Source organism: Haematobia irritans, chromosome 3 (genome assembly GCF_050003625.1).
Source record: "Haematobia irritans isolate KBUSLIRL chromosome 3, ASM5000362v1, whole genome shotgun sequence".
Lineage (NCBI taxonomy): Eukaryota > Metazoa > Arthropoda > Insecta > Diptera > Muscidae > Haematobia > Haematobia irritans.
Window position 1 is genome coordinate 63076931 of NC_134399.1, and position 12959 is coordinate 63089889.

The 12959-nt window shown below is 32.8% G+C and overlaps 1 protein-coding gene and 1 long non-coding RNA gene across 3 annotated transcripts in view; both read left to right on the forward strand.

Annotated features, from left to right (window-relative positions):
• The window catches only part of LOC142229305 (uncharacterized), a 247698-nt gene that overhangs the window by 94192 nt on the left and 140547 nt on the right, over positions 1 to 12959 (forward strand). The window lies entirely within an intron of this gene.
• On the forward strand, positions 3273 to 4641 carry LOC142231778 (uncharacterized). Its single transcript, XR_012720917.1, has 4 exons — positions 3273 to 3402; positions 4035 to 4107; positions 4175 to 4267; positions 4338 to 4641. It is a non-coding gene; the product is annotated as an uncharacterized LOC142231778 (long non-coding RNA).

The window sequence follows — 12959 nt, forward strand, 5'->3', positions numbered from 1 at the left end:
ACTCCCTGTGCAAAATTTCAACTAAATCGGAGTTAAAAATTGGCCTCTGTGGACATATTAGTGTAAATCGGGCGAAAGCTATATATGGGAGATACATCTAAATCTGAACCGATTTCAACCAAATTTGGCACGCATAGTTACAATGCTAATTCTACTCCCTATGCAAAATTTCAACTAAATCGGAGCAAAAAATTGGCCTCTGTGGGCAAATGAGTGTAAATCGGGCGAAAGCTATATATGGGAGCTATATCTAAATCTGAACCGATTTTGCTGATATTTTGCAAGTTTTTCGAGACTCATAAAATATTCGGATGTACGGAATTTGAGGAAGATCGGTTGATATACACGCCAATTATGACCAGATCGGTGAAAAATATATATGGCAGCTATATCTAAATCTGAACCGATTTTTTCCAAAATCAATAGGGATCGTCTTTGAGCCGAAACAGGACCCTATACCAAATTTTAGGACAATCGGACTAAAACTGCGAGCTGTACTTTGCACACAAAAATACATCAACAGACAGACAGACAGACAGACAGACAGACGGACAGACAGACGGACAGACAGACGGACAGACAGACAGACGGACATCGCTAAATCGACTCAGAATTTAATTCTAAGCCGATCCGTATACTAAAAGGTTGGTCTATGATTACTCCTTCTTGGCGTTACATACAAATGCACAAACTTATTATACCCTGTACCACAGTAGTGGTGAAGGGTATAAAGACATAGGCAATATAAAAATCTTACTACGAAATGTGGACAATTTACTAAGAAAATTTTTTGTATGGAAAAAAATTTTTGTAGTAAAAATTAACTTAACCACAGTACCGATTCGTATGGCGGCTTCCTACAGCTTATTTCGATTTTTACTATAAGTTGGAGTATATTTCCTCACATTGAAAATTTTAGATAAAGTAGAATAAAAAGTAGTTAATTTAATCCTTGACGGGTGTATATCATTTTTTATGGATTCCTCGTAAATTTTGAATATATTTTACCTTATCCTATAGATAGAATACCAACTAATCAATAAACGTGATACTGGAAATTGAAGTGAGAAGAAATTATGAAATTATTGCATCATCTTTTTTTATACCCTCCATCATAGGATGGGGGTATATTAACTTTGTCATTCCGTTTGTAACACATCGAAATATTGCTCTAAGACCCAATAAAGTATATATATTCTGGGTCGTGGTGAAATTCTGAGTCGATCTAAGCATGTCCGTCCGTCCGTCCGTCCGTCCGTCCGTCCGTCCGTCCGTCCGTCCGTCTGTTGAAATCACGCTAACTTCCGAACGAAACAAGCTATCGACTTGAAACTTGGCACAAGTAGTTGTTATCGATGTAGGTCGGATGGTATTGAAAATGGGCCATATCGGTCCACTTTTACGTATAGCCCCCATATAAAGGGGCCCTCAGATTTGGCTTGCGATTGCTCTAAGAGAAGCAAATTTCATCCGATCCGGCTGAAATTTGGTACATGCTGTTAGTATATGGTCTCTACTAACCATGCAAAAATTGGTCCACATCGGTCCATAATTATATATAGCCCCCATATAAACCATACCCCAGATTTGGCTTGCGGAGCCTAAAAGAGAAGCAAATTTCATCCGATCCGGCTGAAATTTGGTACATGATGTTAGTATATGGTATCTACCAACCATGCAAAAATTGGTCCACATCGGTCCATAATTATATATAGCCCCCATATAAACCGATCCCCAGATTTGGCTTGCGGAGCCTAAAAGAGAAGCGAATTTCATCCGATCCGGCTGAAATTTGGTACATGATGTTGGTATATGGTCTTTAACAACCATGCAAAAATTGCTTCATATCGGTCCATAATTATATATAGCGCCCATATAAACCGATCCCTAGATTTGGGTTGTGGAGCCTCTAAGATAAGCATATTTCATCCGATTCGGTTGAAATTTGGTACATAATGTTGGTATATGGTCTCTAACAACCATGCAAAAATTGCTCGACATCGGTCCATAATTATATATAGCCCCCATATAAACCGATCTCCAGATTTGGCTTTCAAAGCCTCAAAGAGAAGCAAATTGCATCCGATCCGGCTGAAATTTGGTACATGGAATTTGTATATGGTCTCTAACAACCATGCAAAAATTGGTCCACATCGGTTCATAATTATATATAGCCCCCATATAAAATGATCCCCAGATTGGCTTGCGAAGTCTCCAAGAGAAGCAAATTTCATCCAATCCGGTTGTAATTTGGAACATGGTGTTAGTATATGATCTTTAACAACCGTGCCAGAATTGGTCCATATCGGTCCATAATTATATATAGCCCCCATATAAAACGTTCTCCAGATTTGACCTCCGGAGCCTCTTGGAGGAGCAAAATTCATCCGATCCGGTTCAAATTAGGAACGTGGTGTTAGTATATGGTCGCTAACAACCATACCAAAATTGGTCCAATCACACAAAAATTGGTCCATATCGGTCCATAATCATGGTTGCCACTAGAGCCAAAAATAATCTACCAAATTTTTTTTCTATAGAAAATTTTGTCAAAATTTTATTTCCATAGAAAATTTTGTGAAAATTGTTTTTCTAAAGAAAATTTTGTTCAAATTTTATTCGGTTCATAATCATGGTTGCCACTCGAGCCAAAAACAATCTACCAAGATTTTATTTCTATAGAAAATTTTGTCAAAAGTTTATTTCTATAGAAAATTTTGTTAAAATTTTATTTCTGTGGAAATTTTTGTCAAAATTTTCTTTCTATAGAAAATTTTGTCATACAATTTAGAAGATGGTGTTAGGAGGTTTAAGATGCCTTGCCATCGGCAAGCGTTACCGCAACTTAAGTAATTCGATTGTGGATGGCAGTGTTTAGAAGAAGTTTCTACGCAATCCATGATGGAGGGTACATAAGCTTCGGCCTGGCCGAACTTACGGCCGTATATACTTGTTTTTTGTTTGTGTTTGTTATTGCGATGATGTTATGGAATGTGTGTTGTTGGTATCTTTTGTGGTGATAGTTGTTTTGTTGCAATAGCGAGATCAGAAAGGGATCATGTGTGTGTGGAGTTGTTTTTCTTTACATATGTGTCCTTTATGACTATTTGTGTCTTTGAGTTTTATTGGTGCATTCAGTTCTGTTGATGCATTTATGAAGCGCACACGTGGTGCGCTTGCGTGCGGTATTTGTGTTTATTAATAAAAATACATTTATTTCGTAACATTTTAGAAGCTGATAAGTGAATGGTGTGATGTAAGAGAAAACAAAAACACTTTATATTGATAAAAAAATAAATAACTCTAAAATAAATCACATATTAAGAAACTGTATATTTCTATTAATAATTTAAAATTAGTGCGGTTTTAAATTGGTTTACATAAAAATATTCATAATGAGTGGTAATAAAATGATCTATATTTACTCTACATCTGGATCACAGTACAATTTTTTGAGTCTATATTTTTATGTTATAGCGAGTCCTTAAAGTGTGTACTAAGTTCGAGTTTAGGTGCTAAAATCAGAAATAAATCAGTAAGAAAAGTATAAAATTATACGCCTTCGATGCAAATTTAAATATAACTTGATAGCTCGAAACAAGTTTTTTATTAAGTTTATATTCTTTAAATGGATTACACGATTAAGAACAGAAAATCGTTTTTAAGCTTATGTAGAACGCTGTTTTTTTAATTTAATATGATGAATCGTTTTCAAGTTATTCCAATATATATAGCGGAAGTGCCTTAATTTTGAACATAACCGTATATCTCAAAAAGTCGAGCTCTTAAAAAAACAAGTGTAAATTTGGATTCAGCGACCTCAAATTACTAAAAATTTGATATAAATTTTAAATGAACACAAAAACGGTTCAATTTTGTTCCCATGTATTTCTAAAGAAAACTATTCATGAAAAATTGGGATTTTAGCCACTAAACTCGAACTTAATATCCACCATAAATACTAAATGCTATATTGACAAGTGGAAATTATATCTAATTTTATAATATTTTTATTTCATTTATATTCTGAGAAGGATTTCAAAAATGTCCCATTTGTGCATGGATATGATTCCACTAATGTAGTAATTGGATGATTTTTTCAATGTGGTAAGTTTTTCGTCCATTTGTAATAAAGCCAAAATTTCTATTTATTAAAAATAATTTTCATTTGCAGGATGACAGCAAATCTAATGGTATTTTTTGGAATCTTCTTACTGTTTAATGCTAACTAAGCTGATATCCCTATTTGCTCTAAGAAAATTCTCTTGTAAGTTAAAGATCAAAATACCATAGAATTTGATAATATTTTTATATTTTATATACCTTTTTAATTTCAGAGGCTTATGACGCAAATCCACACAACAAAAACTAGCGATATCGGTGAAATTGGACAAAAATGAAATGAAAATAGCAACTTATGGCATATATCTTTCATATGGATAAAAAATGGAAATTGATATTAATTAGTTTCATTCTACTAACATAGATTATTACTCTTTTGAAGAAGCAATTACTAACTACCGAAAAGTAACAGCATACAGCGTACGAATAAAAACATTTCTTTTATTGTATATCATAAGCCATAGTTTTATGTAATATAATAATAATTTTTTGAAATAAAATACTGGTAGTTATGAAAAATTGTCTTATATTGTACGAAAATTTTCTTAGTTGTATACATGCTTGTTGTACCTTTAATTCCTCAATTTATTTACTTCTTTGAAAATTATACTGATAAACAGTTTATTTGAAACCAATTTCTAAATATAGGATTCCCAAAAACTTGTTCATTTTTCCGGATAGCAGGAATATTTTGAATGAGTGTAAGTACATTCTTCCCACAGCGTAGTAAGAACGAACTAAAATACGATGCAATACATAAACTTATTTATAAGAAAATCATGAACTTATCTAGATGAAAAAAATCTTTGGCGCCAAATCATGGTCATTCTTACTATGGGTTAGTTCATTTTTCGTAAACAATAGTAAACTTTTTTTCGGTGTATTTTATATATTTTATTTGTTATTTATTATATTATTTTACAATATTATTTTTTAACAATCTCTCCGTATACCAAAACAACGCGATTCCAACTAAAAAAACAACCGACGCGCAAATATATCGATTACACCCACGCGCAAACACATAGATTACGATGACAGGTATCGATTACAGGTAGACAATAGAATTTTGGGAAAATTTCCTATATTCTAACAAGTGTGTTTCCTTAAGTTTTGAAAGGATTGCATACTTCTTAGTACGAATGAACTAAAATATTTTTCTATGCCAAGTGTTGTTCGTATGTATGAAAAACTTTCTATTATAAAGGAAGTCGCAATTATCATTTTATAAGAAATTTTACTAATTTTGAGGAAACTTGGTTTTAGTTCGGTTTTTGTTTATTTTTACGAATGCTTTGTTATCGGTGAATAAAATTTTCTTTTTCAGTAGTAAATTCTTATACCCAGCGAAGAAAATAGTATGAGTAAAATTCCATGCCTTATTCTAGTTAATGAACTATTCCTAACTGCTTACAGTTTAGGATTTTTTTACTGAAACGAGTAAATTTTATTATTTTTCACAAAAATTTACCTTAATGGAAATAAAATGGATAAACTATATTGATGAAAATTTTTTCCTTTAGTTTCGAAGGCACTTTTTTCTGGGTGTATGTTCACATAAAACAAACATATTAATGTTTCGGCAGTATCCAATAATATATGTGCTTCCTGCAAAATATGTTTGGAACATATGTTAGAGAAGCGATTTTTTTGAGGGTGCAAATGTAAACGTGAATTGTGCTTTAAGGTGGGTATTAAGTTCGAGTTTAGCCGCTAAAATCGTAATTTTTTCACGATTACTTTTCTTTAATAATCCATTTTAAGGAATACAGACTTTGTGAAAATTTGCTTTGGGATATTCCCCATCAAGTTATAATTAAATCTGCAACAAATATGTATAATTTTATAACTGTTTTTACTGATTTAGTTTTCACTTTAGTGAAAATTAGCGGCTAAACTCGAACTTAGTACCCACCTTTAAATGCAACCGGTGTATTATACTCCTGTTAAGTACTACACGGACGAAAAAGACTGTTTTTCATATGTTTGGGTGTAAAAATGATATGATTGTTGAAGCTGAATAAACTATAGTTTTCAGTGTATATTTGTATATTTATTATTGGTGTCTGAGTAAAATATTAATTGTTCGCTAAGTAGGATAATTATCAGCAAAATGTTAAGTTGTGTCTTTTCAATTACAATTAAGTTGTGGTATCAAAGTCGTCCACCCCGAAAACACCCATTCCCCCTACTAATCAATTTGCAATTAAAATACAACACAAAATCTTTGTGTCATAATCTTCATAACATAAAATTTACAATTTATTATTGGAGACCATGGAGAAACAATGTATTGGTGGTGATATACAATGGTGAACTGTTACAAGGAAGTGTATTTCGAAAATGTATTAAAAAATGTCTATAATAATAAGCAAATGAATGTAAAAAAGTGTAAAACAAATTTAATTTACAACATATTTAGGTATACAACTTTGAAACAAACTTCTGACGTTTACTATATGTTATTTCACTTGGTGCACAGTATGTTGCTTCTAGACCCAAGTAGTCAGAAAACTGTAACATAAGAACAACGTTTGGTTTCCCATTTTTTTTTTGTGTACGGAAATATTTTTTCAGTGTAAGAACCCACTTTGTCATAATCACGGTTTCGTGAGGATGGCGTTTGATTCCAGAATACGAATTTTCCAAATCTTTTGATGAAAAGGAAAAGGGGTCATTGCTTTGCGATATCAAACACTTCAGATTCGCCAGTTTCTTTCCATTTACTGCCAAGAGATATATTCATTGTAGAACTTGTATATATTCCATGTTACATGCGTATTTATTCCATGATTCAAAGTGCTGGACATAATGCCATGCTGTTCATTTGAAAAGTTCGTGAATGAATACCATGGGGAACTGATATGTGTTTTGTAGTTATTTTGTTAACTAGTCTCGCCAAAAACATTAATTGCCTACTAGCAAACATGGTCTTTATTGTATGAAAAGCATTTGGAGCAACTATTTTACTCAAAATCTCATATATAGAGTGGTTTTTCTATTGCAATTTGATTTAGTTTTATTTCGAAAGGAGATTTCGAAAATTTCTAGTTTGATAGAAAAACGCAATAGGCTTAAACCGGAAATCATGAAGATTTCCCCCAATGTTAATTTATATTTTCTCCACATATCATATACTCCTTACTCAGGGAAATGTCATTATAATGGTTCATGTGACTAATGAGGATGAAAGTGAATGTATGGATATTTTTTCTGACTTTAATATTTGTGTTTTTCCAAAGATCAATGTTGGAAATTCATTTCAAGGACATATAAAATAAATGATCATTTCAACTATGAAATTCTTAATGTAACTTTTGTCATACATAAAATGAATTATCTTATAACGATCGATAGTTTGTCCGTCCATCCAAGCGTTGAAGTGTAAATATATGGTTAAAAAGCTCAGAATGACTGGGAACATAGTACAGATTACATATTCTGCAATCACCTACGATGGTTTGCTGGCACATGTTATTATTGCTTGAAATTAATATTTTAAATAAATTATATATTCGTATTATTTCATTATTTACAAATATGATTTTTTTATTTTTTTTTAGGTAAGCTAAACACATTGGAGATATCGGATGTCTGAATCCTTTCTCTGCGTAAGTTACACTCACAAACAAATTTACTTGAATTCAAAGATTTTTACCCTTTTCTAAAGCTTTTGGTATTGATTCCGAGATGGTGTTTCCAAAGATGGTGCTTCTTAAAAATAAGCAAATAAGCAAGCATTGTATAGCACATTCTAGACTTAAATCCAGGTAAAACAAAAAAAAAAGTAAAAATAAAATTAGGATACAGCTCACATTTATCGAATTTGCATTCTCTTTTTGCGATATATTAACAAAGCTATTTATGTAGACAGAAATGACAGTTTAACCAGTAAGGAAAGTCTAAAGTCGGGCGGGGCCGACTATATTATACCCTGCACCACTTTGTAGATCTAAATTTTCGATACCATATCCCATCCGTCAAATGTGTTGGGGGCTATATACACCCAGAGAAGGAATATGATCACCTCAAACATGTTTTAAGAACAAAATGTTATATTTGGGTGGTGACCATTTAACATGGTTTTCGCAACCATGTTATTTTATCGGAAATCATGTATCTGATTTCGGCAAGCAGGTTATATTTGAGGAGAAAATAACATTGTAGTGACAAACATGTTACATGGTCACCATACAAAAATAACAATTTGCTCTTGAAACATGTTTGAGGTGATCATATTCCTTCTCTGCGTGTATAAAGGTTTGTCCCAAATACATAAATTTAAATATCAATCGATCTGGAAGAATTTGATAGAATTCTACAAAATCTATAGACTAAAAATTTAAGTCGGCTAATGCACTAGGGTGGAACACAATGTTAGTAAAAAAATATGGGAAACGTTTAAATCTGAAGCAATTTTAAGGAAACTTCAAAAAAGTTTATTTATGATTTATCGCTCGATATATATGTATTAGAAGTTTAGGAAAATTAGAGTCATTTTTACAACCTTTCGACTAAGCAGTGGCGATTTTACAAGGAAAATGTTGGTATTTTGACCATTTTTGTCGAAATCAAAAAAACATATATATGGGAGCTATATCTAAATCTGAACCGATTTCAACCAAATTTGGCACGCATAGCAACAATGCTTATTCTCCTCCCTGTGCAAAATTTCAACTAAATCGGAGTTAAAAATTGGCCTCTGTGGACATATGAGTGTAAATCGGGCGAAAGCTATATATGGGAGATATATCTAAATCTGAACCGATTTCAACCAAATTTGGCACGCATAGCTACAATGCTAATTCTACTCCCTGTGCAAAATTTCAACTAAATCGGTGTTAAAAATTGGTCTCTGTGGTCATATGAGTGTAAATCGGGCGAAAGCTATATATGGGAGATATATCCAAATCTGAACCGATTTCAACCAAATTTGGCACGCATAGTAACAATGCTAATTCTACTCCCTGTGCAAAATTTCAACTAAATCGGAGTTAAAAATTGGCCTCTGTGGTCATATGAGTGTAAATCGGGCGAAAGGTATATATGGGAGATATATCTAAATCTGAACTGATTTCAACCAAATTTGGCACGCATGGCTACAATGCTAATTCTACTCCCTGTACAAAATTTCAACTAAATCGGAGTTAAAAATTGGCCTCTGTGGTCATATGAGTGTAAATCGGGCGAAAGCTATATATGGGAGCTATATCTAAATCTGAGCCGATTTTGCTGATATTTTGCAAGTTTTTCGAGACTCATAAAATATTCGGATGTACGGAATTTGAGGAAGATCGGTTGATATACACGCCAATTATGACCAGATCGGTGAAAAATATATATGGCAGCTATATCTAAATCTGAACCGATTTACAAAATCAATAGGGATTGTCTTTGAGCCGAAACAGGACCCTATACCAAATTTTAGGACAATCGGACTAAAACTGCGAGCTGTACTTTGCACACAAAAGTACATCAACAGACAGACAGACAGACGGACAGACAGACGGACAGACAGACAGACAGACAGACGGACATCGCTAAATCGACTCAGAATTTAATTCTAAGCCGATCCGTATACTAAAAGGTTGGTCTATGATTACTCCTTCTTGGCGTTACATACAAATGCACAAACTTATTATACCCTGTACCACAGTAGTGGTGAAGGGTATAAAAATATGAATTATAACAAAGATTTATTAATTAAAAAAATTAAATTGAAGATTCAAAACCTCAAAAAAGTTTTAGCCTATATATGAAACTCTTTAAACCTCCAACCATAGGGCGTATTCGTTTGAAATAGTGGTTTCAGACTCCATAATATATACTATTGGTCGTGGTGAAATTCTGAGTCGATCAGCCGACTTGGTTGAAATTTGGTATATGGCTTTAGTATGGTATATGGCCCCAAATAACCATGGTGAAAGTTGGCCCATATCGTCGGATGCGGTTGAAATTTAGTACGTGATTGTAATATATGACCTCTAATACATGACCCCTATATATATGGACCATATATATAGCCCCCATACAAATCGATCCCCAGATTTTAGGTTAGGTTAGGTGGCAGCCCGATATATCAGGTTCACTTAGACTATTCCATTGTGATACCACAGTGGTGAACTTCTCTCTTATTACTGAGTGCTGCCCGATTCCATGTTAAGCTCAATGACAAGGGACCTCCTTTTTATAGCCGAGTCCGAACGGCGTTCCATTTTGCAGTGAAAGCACTTATCTTATATTACTGAGGTGGGATAATCCACCGCTGAAAAACTTTTTGGTGTTCGGTCGAAGCAGGAATCGAACCCACGACCTTGTGTATGCAAGGCGGGCATGCTAACCATTGCACCACGGTGGCTCCCAATTTAAAGAAATAATGAACTGAGAAATACGAATTTTGTAAATCTTTATGCTTAACTTCTGTATATTTTTTCTGGTTTTTAGTTCACTTAACTAACGTACGCAAAAAAAAAATTAGAGTAAAGGAAACTTTTTCCAAATATAATAATTCCATGAACTAAAATAAAGTTAATGTGGCTTTAGTGAAATAGAGAGTTCACTTTTTTTAGTGTAATTAGAGTTGTTTAAGGTATTACGCAGTCTGCTGCACGCGGTCGCTTAAATAACCCAATTATCTGTATTATTTAATGAATTCATACATTCTTTTATTCTCACAATCGATTTGTATTCAATCAGCAGAAGTATAACAAATCATTAAGTATTGTAGGTGTTCTCAAACATAATTCATGATTTATGACTGACAACAATGATGATTAAAATGATGGCGAAAATCGTTGTTCTTTAATCACCATGCTATGAGTGTGTGTGTATCATAAGGTGTGAAATTTGATTAAATAAAAAACGCTTCTTCCCACATTTTATGATCAATTAAGAATGGAACTACGAAATGGTTTTTGAATCAATTTGCTACACTTTAGAAATCTAGATCGTATATAAATTCCAACATGAATAATTGGTGAAGAGAAAATAATCTGCACGCCATAGTAGTTTACGATCCTATACGATCAATCGCCCACAACACTCTCATAAAAATGTCTGTTAAATGATCTTCATAAATCATCGAATAGTAGATACAAGAGAAGCATGTCGCTGATGGTGTTTCGTTTTGTATGAGAAGTTGCATACTTTTTTTGTTAATGCAAAATTAGTTTTGTGTAATAATAACCCATGGTAGAGCAAAGGCACATATTTAATGTGAACGAATGTTGGAGAACCGTTAATTTGTTTTCGTTCGCTGGTCTCGAGTATTTTTTGAGCCATTTTGCTGTAGTCCGGAATACGGAATATAGTATACCAAATTTTGTATACTAAATTTAAATAACCTCAGTGAACGCACTATAACCAAATTTGGGATAATTGGGAGCTCTATATATTTTCATCCGATTCGATTAGAAATGAATCACATTAAAATTGGATAAAGTTTTGTTATTCCGTTTTTAAGCACAGAGGTGAGCCGGAAACTTAATTTCTATCGAGATATGTGTTGATATAAACTTTTATATGACTTTTGTTTGCTGGGTTATTCCATAATATAGTTCGTAATATTACGAATTTCTAATGTGTATTCTTGCCTAAACTATTTCGAAACTATTATTGCAAAATGTGTAAACATCGCCCCACTGTTCGATTGTTTACACATCTGCCAAATTTGTAGATACAAGCATTGTTTTCAGATACTTTGACGTTATCGAAGTTATTTGTGTCAACTGTCGAGAGAATTTGTCAAACCATGTTGGATGTAGTGTTTGACATTTATGCGTGGTAATAACTCTGCTTTACAGACATCTACATCGTGTAAGTAGGTGCGTGATTTTGTGTAGTTTCAATTATACACAAAAAGAAATAATTCTTTCACTCGAAAAGAAAATTGAAACCAAAGTAGTTTGCTTTTATTGGTCTCTTTAAAGTAAAGTAAATCTATGTTTATGTTACCACCAGAAAAAAGCCAACGAAATTTTTTATATTCCATATAACTTTATATTAGTTTATGGAAATTTGTTGATTTTAATTAAATTTTGCCAAATGTGAGAATTTTTTTTAATTTTATTTATTTTTTGCTCAAAGACGTGAACTAAAAATGAAAAGAAACAGTTTTATACAAAATTTTACTAAATTTGAAAATACACGCAAAGAAAAAAAAAAACGTTTGGAAAACGTGTACCGAAAACGTTTTTCTTGAATTGCGTCGAAAATTTTAAACTTTTATCACCAAAAAAATTCGTTTGTTACAAAATGTGTATTTTTTCAATAAAAAAAGTTATTTTTGAAACAACAACACAGTCCATTTCGTTTATATCAAACACTGTTCTTTTCTGACTTTAGGTCGTTAATAAGACACATTTTACACTTCAAAATTTAATATACTACAATGTAATGTTGAAAATTTTTTCGGAATCTTCCGAACATATCTGGAATATATGTATGTAAAAAAAAGAAAAAAACAAAAAAAAACTTTGGTCGAAGCAGGGATCGAACCCACGACCCTTGGCATGCAAGTCGGACGTAGTAACCACTGCTCCACGATGCCAAACTAATTGTTTGTTTCTGTTAAATAAACTTTGTTTATTCGGTTCGTGGGCGCCGCAAGCTATGCTATATATATATATAACTTATATGGATATTTATCTATTGATGACCATAACAGGTACATAGCTCAGTGGTTAGTGTGTTGGCTTACAAAGTGCATGGTCCGCGGTTCGATTCTCCGTCCAGGCAAAAGGTAAAAAAATTTTAAAAATTTATAAAATCGTATAATTTCTTCTACATTGTTGGTATTACAGGAAAAGGTGTTAAGAGCTGAAAAACCTCGTGGATGT